Here is a 17,358-nt window from a genome sequence, read left to right on the forward strand (position 1 = left end):
AAAATGTCACGCCATAATTTTTAACAGAAGAAACTTAATGGTAGTAACAGTTGGACCTGAATTATTAAATCCAAAAAAATAAAGAGACTAAATTACTAAAAATAAATGTAACATAACTAAATTCCAAATGTACGAAGTGCTTAAAGAGTTAAAGCATATTTTAACCTTCAAAATTTATTTTATAATTTGATACAAATAAATAATTAAACCAATACCAAGCGTGAACCGAAAACTGTACTAATTTATTTACAGAAGAACAACAAAACTCAAGGAAGAAAAATTAGGAATTAAAATATAAGTTTTATTAAATTATATAATATGATTTTTGTTTAAAAAATTGTTAATTATAATATGATTTCTTTTGTTAACTTTTATTAAATCGAAACACTTCAAATATGTACAAATGTGTTTGAGAGTAAGGTTATGGAGAAGATCAAAACTGTTTCAGATTAATAGAAAAATTAAAAAAATAAAAAAAAGTTTATTAAAGTTCTTGATTTTTTTTTTGAAAATTAGAAACAAGATTTACTCTTTTTTCACAAAAATCGAACAATAACCCTTAAAGAAAATGGTGCTTCATCGGGTTTCAAGACCCTTGCAATAAAGAAGGTTGAGGGTCTTTGAAAAACAGAAGGAAACCATGCAAAAGAAAAATGGATATGAAGACTTTTTTCCTTTCTGGTATCGATTTTTTAGAAGGGAGAATGAAGGTTTTGTTTGTTAGTTTCAGTTATTATGAAAAGTCATGAGAGTTGAGGGAATATAAAAGTAAGAAAGTGCGAAAAGTTGAAAGAGAAGGAATTTTTTCAATGTTTATTAATAAGAAAATCAAATTTTTAATTGATAAGAATAAACTCATAATTAATTATTGATTAATGTTATGAATATCTTATTAAGTGGATGTCCATTACAATCAGGATAAAGTTTTAATGTCCTTTAAATTCTAATAGTTATTAGAATTATATCTCTACTTCTTTTATACTTTTTACGCCTAAAAATAGAGACTCTGATGAAGCATTGTAATTATCCTATTTTTTATCAATAAAGTACATCATCTATTGCTTTCATATTTTCTTTATTCTTTATTCTCTCCATCTCTCTTTATTTTATAACACGTTATTGGCACTATCTTGCTCAAAGGGATAGTTTATTTTATCGACGATCAAATTTATCCTTCACGATTTTCAATATCTTTGATGGCAAGATGCAAAGTTTTTACACGAAGTTTTTTTTATTTAATATTTCATATCTGATTATTATTTTTCATTCTTCTTTCATTATATGTTATCAGTGTTTTGATTAACTTATTTTATTTTATTTTTCTTAAGGATGGTGAAAGATTTGATAACTGTTATCTATATGAAATCGAGAAGTAAGATTCACTCTTAAAGTTTACTTTTTGATATTTGTTTAGGGATAATCTCTTTTTATTCATTACAAAATATGTTTATAACCACTACTTTTCATCCATGATAACGTAAGTCAATCTAATCAACTTCTTTTGAAATTTGATTTTATTTCTATTAAAAAAGTTTAATTTATATAATTCACTATTTGTATCTCTATGAATTTATAAAACCCTTCACACATTTAGTTATTGAGATTTTTATGTGGATATAAATATTTTTTTCATTTTTAATAGAATTAATTGGTTAATTTTGATTTTGATTAAGATATATGATTATTGCGGAGTGTGAGTAAAAATACTTACTTAACATGAACTTTGGGATATTCATCCTGTCTGTGATAATTTCATATCATTGTAAAATTTTAGATGAAATTATGTCATAAGAGATGGAGGTTAGAAAATGTTTATGTTTAAAATTTTATAGCTGTAAAGTTATTTTAATTTGACAATATAATAGTTTGTGTTTTCTTGTGGTATGATATATAAAATATATATTATCTAACTATAGTGATTTATTAGTGACATGAATTTATTATTTGTTATGTTTAATATTTTTTTATTTATACCTATTTATTTTATTTTTATATGAATAAATAAAATTTTATTTAAAATAAATTAAGTATTCATTAAGGTTATACAATAAAATGATTATATGCTCCTGAAGAGCTAATATTGCAGCAAACTGTAAAAAGCTCTTTAAGAGCTTATATTTTTGCTCCTTGTGACGTAAAATTTCATAAAATATAATATTATTTTTCAGATCAAGAAGATATATGTTGAACAAAACCTTCATATGTTTTACAATAAAATTATATATATAAATAACATGAGATATTCATATATTTGTATTATATATATTCCCCGAAGGAATGCATTACACTATACGATTGAAATATCTAATGTGCTCCTGCAGTAGCAATATTGTGAAAATGGCTTTAAAACTATTTTCGAACAATCTCATGCCTTCTAGTAGCTAAGCAAAATAATAAGTTACTAATGAAAAACTATGAAATTCTTCCTACTAGTTTTGCTTTAGTCCCTGAAGTAAATGTAGCAGTACATAACAATTAAGAAAAATGAAAATATAGAGATCATGATTGTTGTTGTAATTGAGGATGTAATTGGAGATTAATCATGACAACATTAATAAATAGATTTTGATTTGAAATTCACGCATGTTTGCGATGGTGATTATGAAATAAAGAATCAATGGAGGCGTTTAGAAGTCTATCCTACTAGATTTATTGCATTCCCTGAAGTGAATGCAAACATAAAAAAAAAGATATAATTATGAACCACTAAAAGTGAGAATATAGTAATAAATAAGAGAACAATAAGAGTTCTCAAGATAACTCTTCAAAGGGTAAATATAACTTATGTTATCAATGTGATATGAAAGATTATTAGCCACATATGTGGCATATGCCTAAATATTTTATTTCTGTTAATATTCTTTGAGCAAGGATATGAGAATGTAATAATAAATTCTATCATTATAGATAGAAAGTATTTATCTTATTTAGTACTAAAACAAACAAACATTATTTCAATATTTGATAGTACAAAATTAGTCGAAAGCTATAGAAGAGCTAATATTTTAATATCTTGTGATGGTTAATTCATTGGTTTTAAAATATATTCATAATGGTTCTTATATTAAAATTGTGAAGGAGGAAAATATTATATTTCATAAGAATCATTATTGCTATAAATATCTATTTTGAAACGATGAATTTTTATTTTATAATATTTGTGATATTCTTTTGTCATCATCCCCATTTAGGGGTTGGAAGCAAAATATTTGACTGTAAAAAATCTACTTGTGAGCAATCAAATATGGTAATTCTATCTAAAGCTCATTATGGTTGGATGCACCTGAAGTTGTAATTTTTTTTTTGAGATATTTGAAGGTTTTGACATATTTTCTAAAGCAAATATTGCATATAATTATTTAGAAATTATATTTATTTTCTTAGTGGCATTATAGACTTCACATAGATTTAGACATTTCCAGTAGTAAATGTCACAATAGTACTTACATGTGAATACAAATTAAAAGGAATGATAATAAAATTATCAATTTATTATAATTGAGTACAATTGAAACACATGTTAAAGTAAATCAGAAGTTTACTAATACAAATGTAGTTACTACTTAGCGTGACCAGTTAGACCATCTTGGATCATATATAATGTGAAAATTAATTGAGAATTCATATGGACATTCATTAAAGAACCAGAAGATTCTTTAATTTAAAGAATTTTCATTTGTTTCTTGTTCTTAATGAAAATTGATTCTTTGAAACTCATTAGCTAAAGTTGAGATTTAATGTCTTGCATTTCTGAAATTAATAGGAGCCCATTCATCCACCATGTGAATGGTTTTGATATTATATGACTTTTGGTAGATGCATCTATAAAATAATCACATATGTATTATCAGCTCGTAACCTATACGTTTGCAAGATTACTTTTTTAAATAATTAATTTCAGATCATGCAATTAAGATAATTCATCTTGTTAATACTGATGATTTTATATCTCAATCTTTTATTGATTGAGTTCGAAAAACTTTTGTAAAAGTTTGTTATTTATGCACATAATAGTTTAGAGAAATTATTGATTGAACATCTCCTATTAATGTCTAAACCATTACTTATGAGAACTAAACTTCCTATTTTAACATGAGATTATGTTGATTTACGTGTTGTACGCATCAAGTCAATAAGTTATAAATACTCCCATTACAATTGGTTTTTGATCAAGGGATAAATATTTCAAATCTTTGAATTTTTGTATGTGTGTATATGTTCTAATTGCTTCACCACAACGCACAAAGATGAGTGAATCCTTAAAGATAGTAGGGAATATATATTAATTACAAGTTTCTTTATATTATTAGATGTTTTAAATTTATACGAGATTCAATTATGACATGATTTGTAATTACAATTTTGATTCGATAGTTTTCCCGACATTAGGAGGAGAGAAATAATGATTTGCTATGAATTAGGGGGAAAGTAATTTGAACCAGAAGTTTAATAAGGATAACTCATTACAAGTTAACTGTTAGATGTATTTACAAACTTAATGAGAAAAACCAAGTGTTATATACCATCTAATATTTTAACTTGAATCAAAGTCCCAGTAGGACAATCAGTTAAAATAAATAATAGATTGATTGGTTCCAAAGATAAAAATTCTTCTAGATGGTCATATAGTGGAGGCGAGTACTCCAGAAGAGACCCAAGACATAACTAATAATTAAAACTTTAGAAGAGATTTAGATACCTGAAACTGAATTTTAAAATAATGAAAATAAGAGATCTCGATAAGTTATGTCAATTTAAGAAAATGTGGAACCGAATAATAAAAGTGGTCGACAATGATTTTGCATTCAATATTATTATTGAAATAATGAAATAAAAGGAGGATCTTGAACAAATCTATTGAGAAATATAGATATGGAGATAAATTCAAAGACTACTACCCTAGCATGATATTGTCTGCCGTCCTTGGCATGAGTTTTTAGGTTTTTTTTGTCTTTAGTCTTTGATTTGCTTTCTTGTTTTTGTAACCGGTGTCTTCAGACTACTCCTATTTAGATGATTGAGAGTGTGGGATAGCATTTCTAGCTTTCAAACCTGTAGTCATGGAAACTGAATTAGCACAATTATCGCCCAATTAGGAAGAAGAAGAAATCTTACAGATCCAGGTTGATCTGAGTACGCAAAAAGAAGTGGGGGATTTTCAACTTGTGGGATGCTTCCTAACAGCAAGTATAATTCATTATCCAACTATGAAAAGCACTATGTCAAACTTGTGGCATCCTGTCTGTGGGGTTAAAATTCGAGATTTGGGGGAAAACATGTATCTTTTTCAGTTTTTTCATAGTATGGATACGGAGAGAGTTTTGAAAGGTTCACCATGGGCTTTCAATAATCATTTATTAATACTTTACAAACTGGAAAGGGGTGAGGATCCACTAAAAGTTCCATTAACTTTTATCCTTTTTTGGATACAAATTCATGACGTTCCAGTAGGTTTATTTTCTAAAAATCTAACAATACAATTGGATAATTTTATTGGAAATTTCTTGGAGTATGATGGTTCAAATCTGAAGAAGGAAAATTGTAATTACATGAGGGTAAGGGTGCAGATTGACGTTAGGAAGCCTTTGAAAAGAAAGAATCAGGTTATGTACTGTAGGATAAGCTCGTATGTTAAATTTAAGTATGAACGTCTATCATTTTTCTGTTTCTACTGTGGACGTCTAGGGTATAATGACTCTTTGTGAGACAAAAATGATGGTTAGAAGGGATATGGCTGAAATAGGTTGGGATTTATCATTGCGAGCACCATCTCGAATAGCCCTATCAATGAATAGTATTTGGCTATCAGAAGAGAGGGAAGGAAAGTGGGAAGGAAGCTAGATGGAGAATAGGTTTTTGGGGCTTAGTTCAAGGAATGAGGATATGAAAGGAAGAAGGGGAAAACCATTGATCCAATATTGAATTTTAACTTAGAATGGGTGACATCTGTAGAACAACAGAAGGATAAATTATGGTCCAATCAGATGCAAATGGCCATGGAGCATGACTTGGAAGATAAAACCTTAATAGGGGAGGAGGGGAAAAAGTGAAACAGTGGGAAATGGAAGGTCTTAATCTTTTATCATCGGCGGCTGCCAAGAGGCAAGCCGACCGGGTGCAATAAAAATCATAAGTTGGAACATGTGGTTTGAGGAGACAACGGATAGTTAAAAGACTTCGGCATTTGCTAGAGATAAATAATCCCTAAATAGTCTTCTTTATAGAGACAAAACTTAGTAGAAAATAGATAGAAAAAGCTCGTAGATGATGTGATTATGCAAATGGTATTGAAGTAGACTCAGAAGGTACAAGAAGAGGCTTATGTTTAGCATGGAGGACTGACGTTGATATAATGATTAGTAGTTTTTCTAAAAGACACATTGATGTGACAGTTGAAGATAAGGAAAAAGGAGTAAACTGGAGATTCACAAGATTCTATGGATCCCCATACGCACAGGATAGGAATAATTCATAGGCTGTTTTGAAAAGCTTAACTACTGATGTGGAAATTCCTTGGTTGGTTTGTGGAGACTTCAATGAAATTATGTATGGATTTGAAAAAACAAGATGGCTACCTAGAGATGAAAGAATTATGGAAATTTTTTGAAGAACCTTAAAGAAATGTCAACTGAACGATGTGGGCTTTGAAGATAGTTGGTTACTTGGGAGAGAGGAAACTTACCGGAGACGAATATACAAGAACGACTAGATAGAGGCGTCGCTAACACAAATTGGATTGCTTTGTTTCCGGAGGTGAAAGTTCAACATCTAATACATTTGTTTTCAAATCATTATCATTTTCTTATATACTAGGAGGTATGAAGAACAATTGAAGAACAATAACTTTAAATTTGAAGCTTGATAGTCATTGGAGGAGTCTTTCATTAATGAAGTCAAGAGTTTGTGAGAGAAACCTTCAGGGGAGCTATTATAGAAGCTGGAAAATTTGAAAAAAAAAGATTGAAGAAGTGGGCTGGGCAAATTCAAATAAATAGAAAAAATACTAAACGGATCATTATGGAAAAACTTGTGGAGTTGGCTGACGCTGAAAGAGATTATAAGAATTTAGCTGAGTTGATTGATACAAAAATTATTTTTAATTTTGAGATCGAAAAAGATGAATGTTACCGGGAATAGAAGGCCAGAATAAATTGGCTAAAGTTTGGGGATAAAAATACAGCATTTTTCATAGTCAAGCATCACAAAGGCGGAGGAAGAATCTCATTCACAAGCTGGAAAATGAAAAAGAAAGAGAGATGGTGGTATTGTAGGAAATAGAAGGTGTTGCACGGTTTTATTTTAAGAATCTGTTTTCGGCGGGAGGAAAGGGGAACTATGAAAACATACTATCAGGGATCGAGCGGTGTGTCAATGCGGAAGACAACCAAAAACTTACAGCAACATACACTAAAGATGAAATCACAGAAGCAGTCTTTGACATGGGACAAACAAAGGCACTAATGGATTTCTAGTATTATTTTATCAAAAATGCTGGCAGATTGTTGGAGAAGAAGTCACCTCATTTTGCTTATGAATTCTAAACGGAGATATGAAGGTAAACCCAATAAACTCTACTAATATAGTACTTATCCCAAAAGTTAATAGCCCTTCTAATATGACGCAGTTTAGGCTGATTAGTCTATGCAATGTACTTTATAAAATTATAGCAAAGGCAATAGCAAATGGATTTCAAATATTTATTGGTAAATGAATTGATGAGGTGCAAAATGCCTTTGTGCCTAGATGGTTAATATCAGATAATGTGCTACTAGCATATGAAGTACTGCATAAGTTAAAACAGAATAGATTGGGGAAAAATGGTATATGGCTATTAAAATTGATATGAGCAAAGCATACGATAGGGTTGAACGGAGTTTTATAGAGGAGATAATGGCAAGAATAGGATTTGATCAAAGCTGGGTAAATGCCATTTTGAAATGTGTTACCACTGTTTCTTATTCAGTAATCATTAATGGGCACAGCAGGGATAAATTTTTACTAGCTAGAAGACTTAGACAAGGTGATCTACTAAGCCTGTTCTTATTCCTTTTATGTGGTGAGGGCTTATCGAGTCTATTGAGGCTAGCAATGAAATGAAGCCTTTTAAAAGGAGTTAGGGTTAATAGAAATGGCCCATAGGTATCTCATCTTTTATTTGCTGACAATTGCATATTGTTCGGGGAGGGAATAAGCAGGGGTGCTAATCTCTTTAAGGACATTTTACGTGTTGGATCACCGACACCCCTACGGCGCAGCGAAAAAATTAAAAATTCGGTGACCCCAACCACGGATCCATGTGTAAAGAACGAATCGGGGTGATAAAGTTTACGAAATTACCGAATGTTTATTCTGAGTAGACAGTGACGCCTTAACAACGAGTAATCTGATCTGCTGTCGAACCTAGCCACAATCTATCTGACCCCGGCCTCTACGTAATCCACCCAGTTGGTTATGAACGGAAGGAATCCCCAAAACAGTTTTGAAAAGAATTTTCTTTGACGGCTGCTAGACCCAAAGCAAAGAAAAATGGGATTCTTATATACTTTTTTAAGAGTTTCTATAAATTAAATAAATATAATAATATTTTAAACCAAAAATTATAATTACATTAATTATAATATAATTTTGGTAAACCATATATCTATTTGAATTTATATACTAATCAAATTCATGTTCTCATTATGCATACAACAACCTTGTACATAATGTGTTCGATATTTGATTACCCAATTAAATTAATTCATGATTAATTTAATTCAAGCGACAACCAAAAACAACACCAACTATGTTTTATTCCGTTCATTTCAACTATAGGGTGTGACCCTGTAGGTTCCTGTAACGTTAGCAGTAATACTAGAACGATTCCAATGTTACAAACAATGAGTGGTATCTAACAATGCATCATTGCTACCTAAGTCACAAGAAATCATGATTCGACATAACCTTTTTATGATTAACCTTTTATGCAATAATCCTTAAGTCCTCTATCTCTGGATTGGACACAAGTCATGAAATAGTCACGCTTGCATAGTCCATTCCATGTTTCTTGATATCTTAAGTAGACTACGATATACAAATAAGTATGACATCTCATATCAACTTATTTGAGCATGGCCATGCATTTCTAGTCTCACTCAATCAAGGGTCCTACGATATTACTCCCATTATGTAGGAGGGGTTTATCCTATCTTGATCAACTATATCCCTCTATATAGATCGTGGTATATCCAACACCAGCCTTTATAAAACAACGAGTTACGATGTACGTTTGACTGTATCAAAATATACAACTCACGATGTTGGGATTATGATGATCTCAAGTCTGAGGATCATATACATATTAATCACTATGAGTAATGTTGTGACAATTACATAATAATCCAAGAAACATACTCATAACGGGTCAGTCCAATATGTTGTTCTCTAACACACATATTCATGTATTGATTTTGACATTCCATATCAATGACAACTCTTTATCATCAATCAACTACATGTTAGTCTTAATGCATTATTGTCGTCCTTTCCAACATTAATACTTGACTAAGGACCTTTTAAGAATAATCATATTATTCTCAGGACATTATTATAAAACGGTTTATTTATAAACACAGAAAAGAAACTGAAATAATAATGGTAACATCTTATATTAATAAACATGATAAATCAAATATGTTATTACAACCATCTCATGATTAATCTTTGGGCATACTCTAACACTATGTGAATACAAATCTTGCTCGGGTCAGTGTGTTAACTTTGACAAATCAATAGTATTTTTCAGCAAGAACAAGTTGGAGGAGGATAGGAGACAGGTTGTCAATCTATTAGGGGTACACAGTTTGAATGAACCAGAGAGATACTTAGGGTTGCCCAATATGGTAGGTCGGAGGAAAAAGGAATCTTTCCAAAATCTGAAGGACTGATTCAAAAAATGTATTGAAAATTGGAGTAACAAGTATTTATCGCAGGGAGGAAAAGAAGTATTTATAAAGGCCATTTTCAGGCTATACCAACTTATACGATGGCTTGCTTTTTATTACCTAGAGTTCTATGTGATGAAATGGAAAGAATTGTAGCAAGATTCTAGTGGCAGAAGGGATAGGGTAAAAGGGAATTCATTGGTGCACTTGGAAAAACCTTCGTTCTTAAAAAGAAAATGGTGGCTTAGGTTTTCGAAATCTTGGTCAATTTAATATTGCGTTATTAGCTAAACAAGGTTGGTGTCTCATAAATTATTCAAATTCTTTATTAGCCAATGTTTTAAAGGCAAAATATTTTTCGAATTTTAGCTTCCTAAATGCAGAGTTGGGAAATTTACCTTCACTTGCCTGAAAGAGTATCTGGGCAGCAAATAGACTTCTTCAAAAAAGGATGTGTTGGAGAGTGGGCAGAGGAGACAATATTTCTATCTGGGAAGACAGTACAGGGGATTGATAAAATTGATGGACAAAACAAAACAAATAGTGGGGAATTACAGTTAGTTTCGAATCTTATTGATAATACAAACAGGAAATGGAGGTCGAATTTGATAAATAGTACCTTTCAAGAGGAAACTGCTCAAAAAATTCTATAGATCCGTCTTGCAGTGACTGAGCACGAGGATACTCAAATTTGGAAAAGAGAATTGTCTGGCAAGTTTTCAGTATGCAGTGCCTGTAAACTATTACAAGATGCTAATCCGAATGCTATTAATTACTTATTACAGACCGAGATAAAAGAATTTTACAAGAAATTATGGAGCCTACAGCTACCCTCAAAAATTGCAATTACTATTTGGCGGATTTCCTGGGATTATATCCCTAATCTTGCTAATCTCAGGTACAGGAAAGTCACTTCAAATGATAGATGCCCTCGTTGCTGCTCCTAGACAGAAGAAAGCCTTCATGTCTTCCGAGAATGCCCTATAACAATAGAAGTTGGCAATCGTTAAACTTATCATGGGTTATGAACAATATGAATCAAAACATTTGGGAGTGCCTAACCTGGGTTTTTAAGAGAAGCAACAACGACCAATGTTGACTCTTCTATTATGCTTTATGGCTGATATGGTTCTCCAGAAACCAACTCATACATGAGGGAAAAATACAACAGGAAGGGTTTTAGCACAAAACAATCGGAGGCATACGGTAGAATATAAAGGAATAAAAGTTTTGAAGAATAATGGAAAAATGAACAGAAGTTATAGAATACAAGAGGACATACCGAGAACAACGATCCATTTTGATGCAACATTCGATAGTAGAACCTTCAAATCAGTGATAGGTCTGGTGGGATAGGACCTAAGGGGAAATTTACTGGTGTTAAAGACCGTTATTCATAGAAATGTTCCCTCGCCTTTCGCAACAGAAGCATATGCATGTTTAGACGGTACAAAGTTAGGGATTTCACTAAGAACTCAATTAGTTAAACTCATGGGGGACTCTAAAACAATAATAAAAATGTCAGACGACTTCAACAAACAAATCAGTGATTGGAGCTATTATCAAAGACATTCAGAATAAGAAATCATGTTTTCAAGAACTTATTTTTCAGCATATTCCTAGATCAGAGAACTTGTAAGCACATAGACTAGCAAAAAAATGCTCTTAATAGAGAAGAAACCACTTATCTTATGGGAGAAGAATTGAATCGTACGTCATGCCTTTGCCTTGGAAGGAAACTGGTCAAGGAGTCTTGATTAAAGAAGCGGATGAAAGGCAAGCACTCAAAGCAGATAGCAAAAAAAAGTTTTTACCTCTTGGGAACAACTATTGACAGAACAGATAGGTCTTTGCAAACGACTTGTCGACAGATTTTATGGTATCGATCTGTTTTTGAATTGACTGGGGTAGGTATAATTGATTTCTTTTATTTTCATTTAATGTTTTTTGCTTTCCATTAAATCAGAAAGCAACTAGCTAGTTAGGAGGTTTTCACTTCTATTTAGTGAGGTCGGATTCTGCTGTTTCAATTTTTTATGTAATTAGTTTTGGGCCCATTGATTTAGGCCTTTAGATTGTTTTATTCTATCTTTAATAAAATACCCAGTCATTTTATTCAAAAAAAAAAAGAAATATAGATATAGATATAGAATAAATTGATCAAAATAGAAAGACACAACTCAAGTAAAATTAAATTAGATCACTTTTATTTGGACTAATATTTTATAATAGTAAATAATAACAGGTAATTATTTCTATTATATTTGATGGTAGTAAAATCGCTTAAAATTGATAGATCGAAGACAACATAAAAAAGAGTTTGTGATGGTAAAACACCGCACACCTTACTACAACAAGAGTCTCATTCATATATAATAATTCAAACCCAATAAATTAAACTTAACCCAATTAGATCACTTTTAATTTGGACTAATATTTTATAATAATAAATAATAACATGTAATTATTTCTATTATATATGTGATGTCTATATTTTAATGATAGTAAATCGCTTAAAATTGATAGCTAAAAGACAACATAACAAAGAGTTTGTGATGGTAAAACACCACACACCTTACTACAACAAGAGTCTCATTCATATATAATTCAACAACTCAATTATTCAATAGTAAAACTTGGTAACAAACATAGTCCATATCATGAATGCGTTCTGGAACAATAACCTGTTTGAAATTCAAGAAAATGAAAATAAATATGTTAATGAGTAAGAAATATAGAGTAACTCAAAATTCATTTCGAAACTACTTATCATTCCATATTTTATGAATAAAATGTGATGCAAAGGATAAACGACCAAATAAAGTAATCAATTAAAACAAAGCAGAACTTGTGGAACATCAATTTACATTGCTCCAAGTCTTATTATATAATTAGGCAATACAAGCATCAGATTTTGCATCAATATTTAAACATACTTGATTGCAACAACTTCAAATCTACTCATCCTTTAAATGATTTAAGGATTCTTTTTCTTTTAATCATCCTTTAAATGATCTAAAGATTCTGTTTCTTTTAAGATTTCACATTGTAAGACATTAAAATACCATACATTTTTAAGGCTTTTTACAATAAAAGTAGGATTCAAGAGACAACGTGGAGGGCGAAGCTAAGAATTTTATGTAAATCATAAAATGATAAAAAAAAGTTTTGAGGGATTTGAATTTTAAATAGAACATGTTTATTTTTTTGGTGTAACATACCTAAATTAATTTACTTATTTTTTTGAATAAAGAGAATAAAACGTAATTTAATTTCTTTAGAAATAATTTAAAGTAAAAATATCCATGATTAAGATAAAAATTCAAAATGATAATACTCCTAAAATTTTAGGAAAAAAACAAACATCATGTAATGAAAGGTTAAAACATCCATGAAGACACAAATCTCCATGTAATATATACATCTATATCAGGGACTATGCCCAAGTCATATATATATTATCAAAGTTATATTTTTGAGGAATTGGATCAGTTCTATAGATGAACACATTTTAGGTTTTTTGTTGGAGGAAAGCTGCTTCAGAAAGTTGATAAACACCTTTCTCTGGTTGTCTGAAGCAAAAGTTAATGAAGGAAAAAAAACCCAACTAGAAAGAAAACTACCGAGGAGAAGAGAGACGAATATATCATTGTGGAGAAGTTGCAGGAAGCTCAACATCAGCTTGGACATTTGTTTCTGCATTTATACGGCCCCTCATACATTTATACATTTTGTATTAAATTTTGCATTTATACGGCCTCTCATACATTTATACATTTTGTTCTTGATAATTTGACATGACAGATCCCAATTTATGGCTTGTTAAGTTTTGTCGAAACTATTTTTTGAATAAGGTTGACTTTTTATTTTAAAAAACAAAAATGAGAGTCGCCACCAATCCTTTTTTTTATGAGGTGTGGTCGGGTCACCTCGTAAATTGGTCACTTTAATAAACGGTTTGATTTACTAAAACAAAGAATTTTGGTCTACAAAATTTAGGAAACAGATTCGGGATTCAGTTACGCACGAGGAAGGATAGCACCCTCGTAACGCCCAAAATTGGTACCTAGTTGATTAATTAAAGTCTTAGTGTCAAAATTTGAAAATTTGAAGGAAGTTTAAAACTCGATCCCTTTTTGCATAATGATATTTTTATTTGAAATCATTTAGTTAAATCCAAACTTATATAAGAAGCTTTCTTATTTCGAGTTAACGAAAAGGTCATGTCCCGTAAGTTAGAACATAACACCTCGTATTCTCAGAAATAAAATCGCTCGTCATATAATTATTATTTAAATCTCATGTATTTTAGTTTTAAAATGTATGTCCAATTATCTAGATTCAAGGAGAAAGTCGAACCCCATAAGTTAGGGCACGACTTCTCGAATCTCCAAATGCAAAACATTGCCTTAATTTTAAAATTTCCTTCACCGAGTAATGACAAATGTAATATTTAAAACAACGTGTATCTATCTTATTTGGATATAATACAACAATGGGTAAATATCTCTAAACGTGATTCGTGATGGGATTTTGATGAAATAACATAGAATGGTAATGTATAAAAAAATAGAACGATGATATACGAAAGATAAAATGTCGCGCTTAGTGAATGGTAATAATATAAATATACTAATAAAACCAATTCATAATGAATATAATGGTGATAATCACATAATATTTACTATTCTAATACTAATATAAATAATCAAAAAAATAATAACAATAATAATAGTAATAATAATAATAGGGCGACAAAATATGCACACAAAAGAAAAGAACAATATAAATTTTAAATATAAAAAGAATAATAACACTATTTTTAAACAATCTCATTCCTTCTAGTGGCTAAGCAAAATAATAAGTTACTAATGGAAAACTATGAAATTCTTCCTATTAGTTTTGCTTCAGTCCCTGAAGTAAATGTAGCAGTACATAACAATAAAGAAAAATGAAAATATAGAGATCGCGATTGTTGTTGTAATTGAAGATGTAATTGGAGATTAATCATGACAACATGAATAGATAGATTTTGATTTGAAATTCAAGCATGTTTTGCAATGGTGATTATGAAATAAAAAATCAATAGAGGTGTTTAGAAGTCTATCCTACTAGATTTATTGAATTCCCTGAAGTGAATACAAACATAAAAAATATATATAATTATGAACCACTAAAAGTGGGAATATAGTAATAAATAAGAGAACAATGAAAGTTCTCAAGATAACTCTTCAAATGGTAAAGATAACTTGTGTTATCAATGTGATATGAAAGATTATTGGCCACATATATGGCATATGCCTAAATATTTTGTTTCTGTTAATATTCTTTGAAGAATGATATGAGAACGTAGTAATAAATTATATCATTATAGATATAAAGTATTTATCTTATTTGGTACTAAAACAAACAAATATTATTTCAATATTTGATAGTACAAAATTAGCCGAAAGCTATAGAAGAGCTAATATTTTAATATCTTGTGATGGTTAATCCATTGGTTTTAAAATATATTTATAATGAATCTTATATTAAGATTGTGAATGAGGAAAATATTATATTTCATATGAATCACTATTACTATAAATATCTATTTTAAAAGGATGAAAAAGAGAGTATTAAGTTATTAATTTATATTTATTTTATAATATTTGTGATATTCTTTTGTCATCATCCCCGTTAAGGGATTGGAAGCAAAATATTTGACTGTAAAAGATCTATTTATGAGCTATAAAATCTGATAATTATTGTAATAGGCCAAATTTGTCTGGCCCAAATCAGAAATAAATAAACGAAAAAAAATAAAATAAAATAAAATAAACCAAGCCAAAATTAAAAGCCCAACAAAACAATAAACAATGCCCAGTTTTTTTTTTTTACAAACCCAAAATCAATACAGCCCAGTAAACCTAAACCCATTAAGCCTAGCCTAGCAAACCAACTTAGCCCAAACCCCAACCCGATTACAGAAACCCTAACAGCGAACAACTTCCAGTGCCGCAGCCACCAAGACCTTCGTCCCACGTGCCGAGCCTTTGCCCTCGCGCGTGCCTTCGCACGTGCGCCACCACTACGTGCCACTCCTCATTGCGCTGCGCCGAGTCGCGCCACGTCACCGTACGGCCTCCGTATACCTGCAAGAAGGACAAACAAGCGAAAAAGGTAGAGAAAGCAAGCAAAAAAGAATAGAAATCGCCAGCAAATCAGAAAAAGAGGAAAATAAGAAAAATGTAAAAAAGATTCGGGGGTTATTTCATTGATTTCGGCTATAAGAGAAAGGGAGAGCCTTTTGTATAGGGGAAGGATAGTTTTTCTATATTTTTTTAGTTTTTTCTTCTTTCGGCTATATAGAAAGCCATTGAAAAAAATCTGTAAAAAGGTTCTTCTTCCTTTTTTTTTACACACATTGAATACAAAAAAAACATTATAAAAAAGAGACGAACAACAGTTTTTAAGGAGGTGATTTCAGATTCTTTTTTTTATTTTTATTTTCTTTTCTTTTCTTTGTCGCTTCATTTTAGTGCACTAGATAAAATCAAGGCGAGAAGATAGAGGGTTGAGAGTCACCTGTTGCTTGAATGTTGTTTACTCCGCCATAATCAGAGTCGAAGGAGCGTTCAAAGAGCCTCTAAACGGCTAGGGCATGAAGCGGCGTAGGGATAATGCTTTAGGCTTCTAGGTTTTCTTTCGATTTCAAATAAAATGATTAATAACCCATAAAAATCTGATTGTGTTGATTTTTTACTGGATTTCTTTAAATATATGCAGTGAAAGAAACGGCGCCGTATTGACTGCAGGGCCCGTACCCGATGACCTGATCCAACCGCGGCTAGATCTACGCGTTTTGGCATGGGGAGGGTTATTTGCGCGCCAGGTCCTCCACTTTTGCGTCTCGGTTCAATCTAGTTTCTATCGTTCTTTTAAATTGGGCCGCCTATTTTCCTGCGAATTTCATTTCGGTCCTTATGGAACGCAGCGTTTTTGGGGACAGGATATTTCCCATTTCGGTCCCCCATGTTATTGCGCGTTGCACGGGGGCCCTTATTAGGCTTCATTTATGTTCTTCCCTAATAATCCTGTTTTAGTTGCAATTTAGTCCCTTTCATATTTGTTTTTTTATCAATTATTTTAAAAATAATATTATTATTTATTAATCCTACTATTATTTGTATTATTATTTAAACTTGTCACGTTTTTGGGTAAATTCAATATAATTGGTGCACATTCATTAATAGTCTTGTAATGTTTTTTAATTTCTCTTTTGTACATTTTTATGTTTTAAAAGATTTGCATGATAATATTCTTATACAATAGTGTTATATATATATACACCCACACGTAGAGGTGTTCATGGGCCGGGCGGCCCGGCCCGGCCCGGCCTGACGGCCCGCCCGAAATATAGGAGGGTTTGGGTAAAAATATAGCCCCGAAATAT

At 30.9% G+C, this 17,358-nt stretch overlaps 1 long non-coding RNA gene across 3 annotated transcripts; it reads right to left on the bottom strand.

The window, feature by feature from the left end:
* Positions 1-4,771: 4,771 nt before the first annotated feature.
* On the bottom strand, positions 4,772-11,819 carry LOC121214479 (uncharacterized). Of its 3 annotated transcripts, XR_005910093.1 has the most exons (7): positions 11,738-11,819; positions 11,206-11,662; positions 10,986-11,067; positions 10,543-10,904; positions 10,322-10,412; positions 8,338-8,502; positions 4,772-5,052 (listed from the first exon to the last, which is right to left on the bottom strand). It is a non-coding gene; the product is annotated as an uncharacterized lncRNA (long non-coding RNA). The 3 variants fall into 3 exon arrangements; XR_005910092.1 differs by having other exon boundaries at positions 4,774-5,052; positions 11,206-11,772; XR_005910091.1 differs by having other exon boundaries at positions 4,774-5,052; positions 10,986-11,771.
* Positions 11,820-17,358: the final 5,539 nt, after the last annotated feature.

This window comes from Gossypium hirsutum, chromosome D02 (genome assembly GCF_007990345.1).
Source record: "Gossypium hirsutum isolate 1008001.06 chromosome D02, Gossypium_hirsutum_v2.1, whole genome shotgun sequence".
Classification (NCBI taxonomy): Eukaryota; Viridiplantae; Streptophyta; class Magnoliopsida; order Malvales; family Malvaceae; genus Gossypium; species Gossypium hirsutum.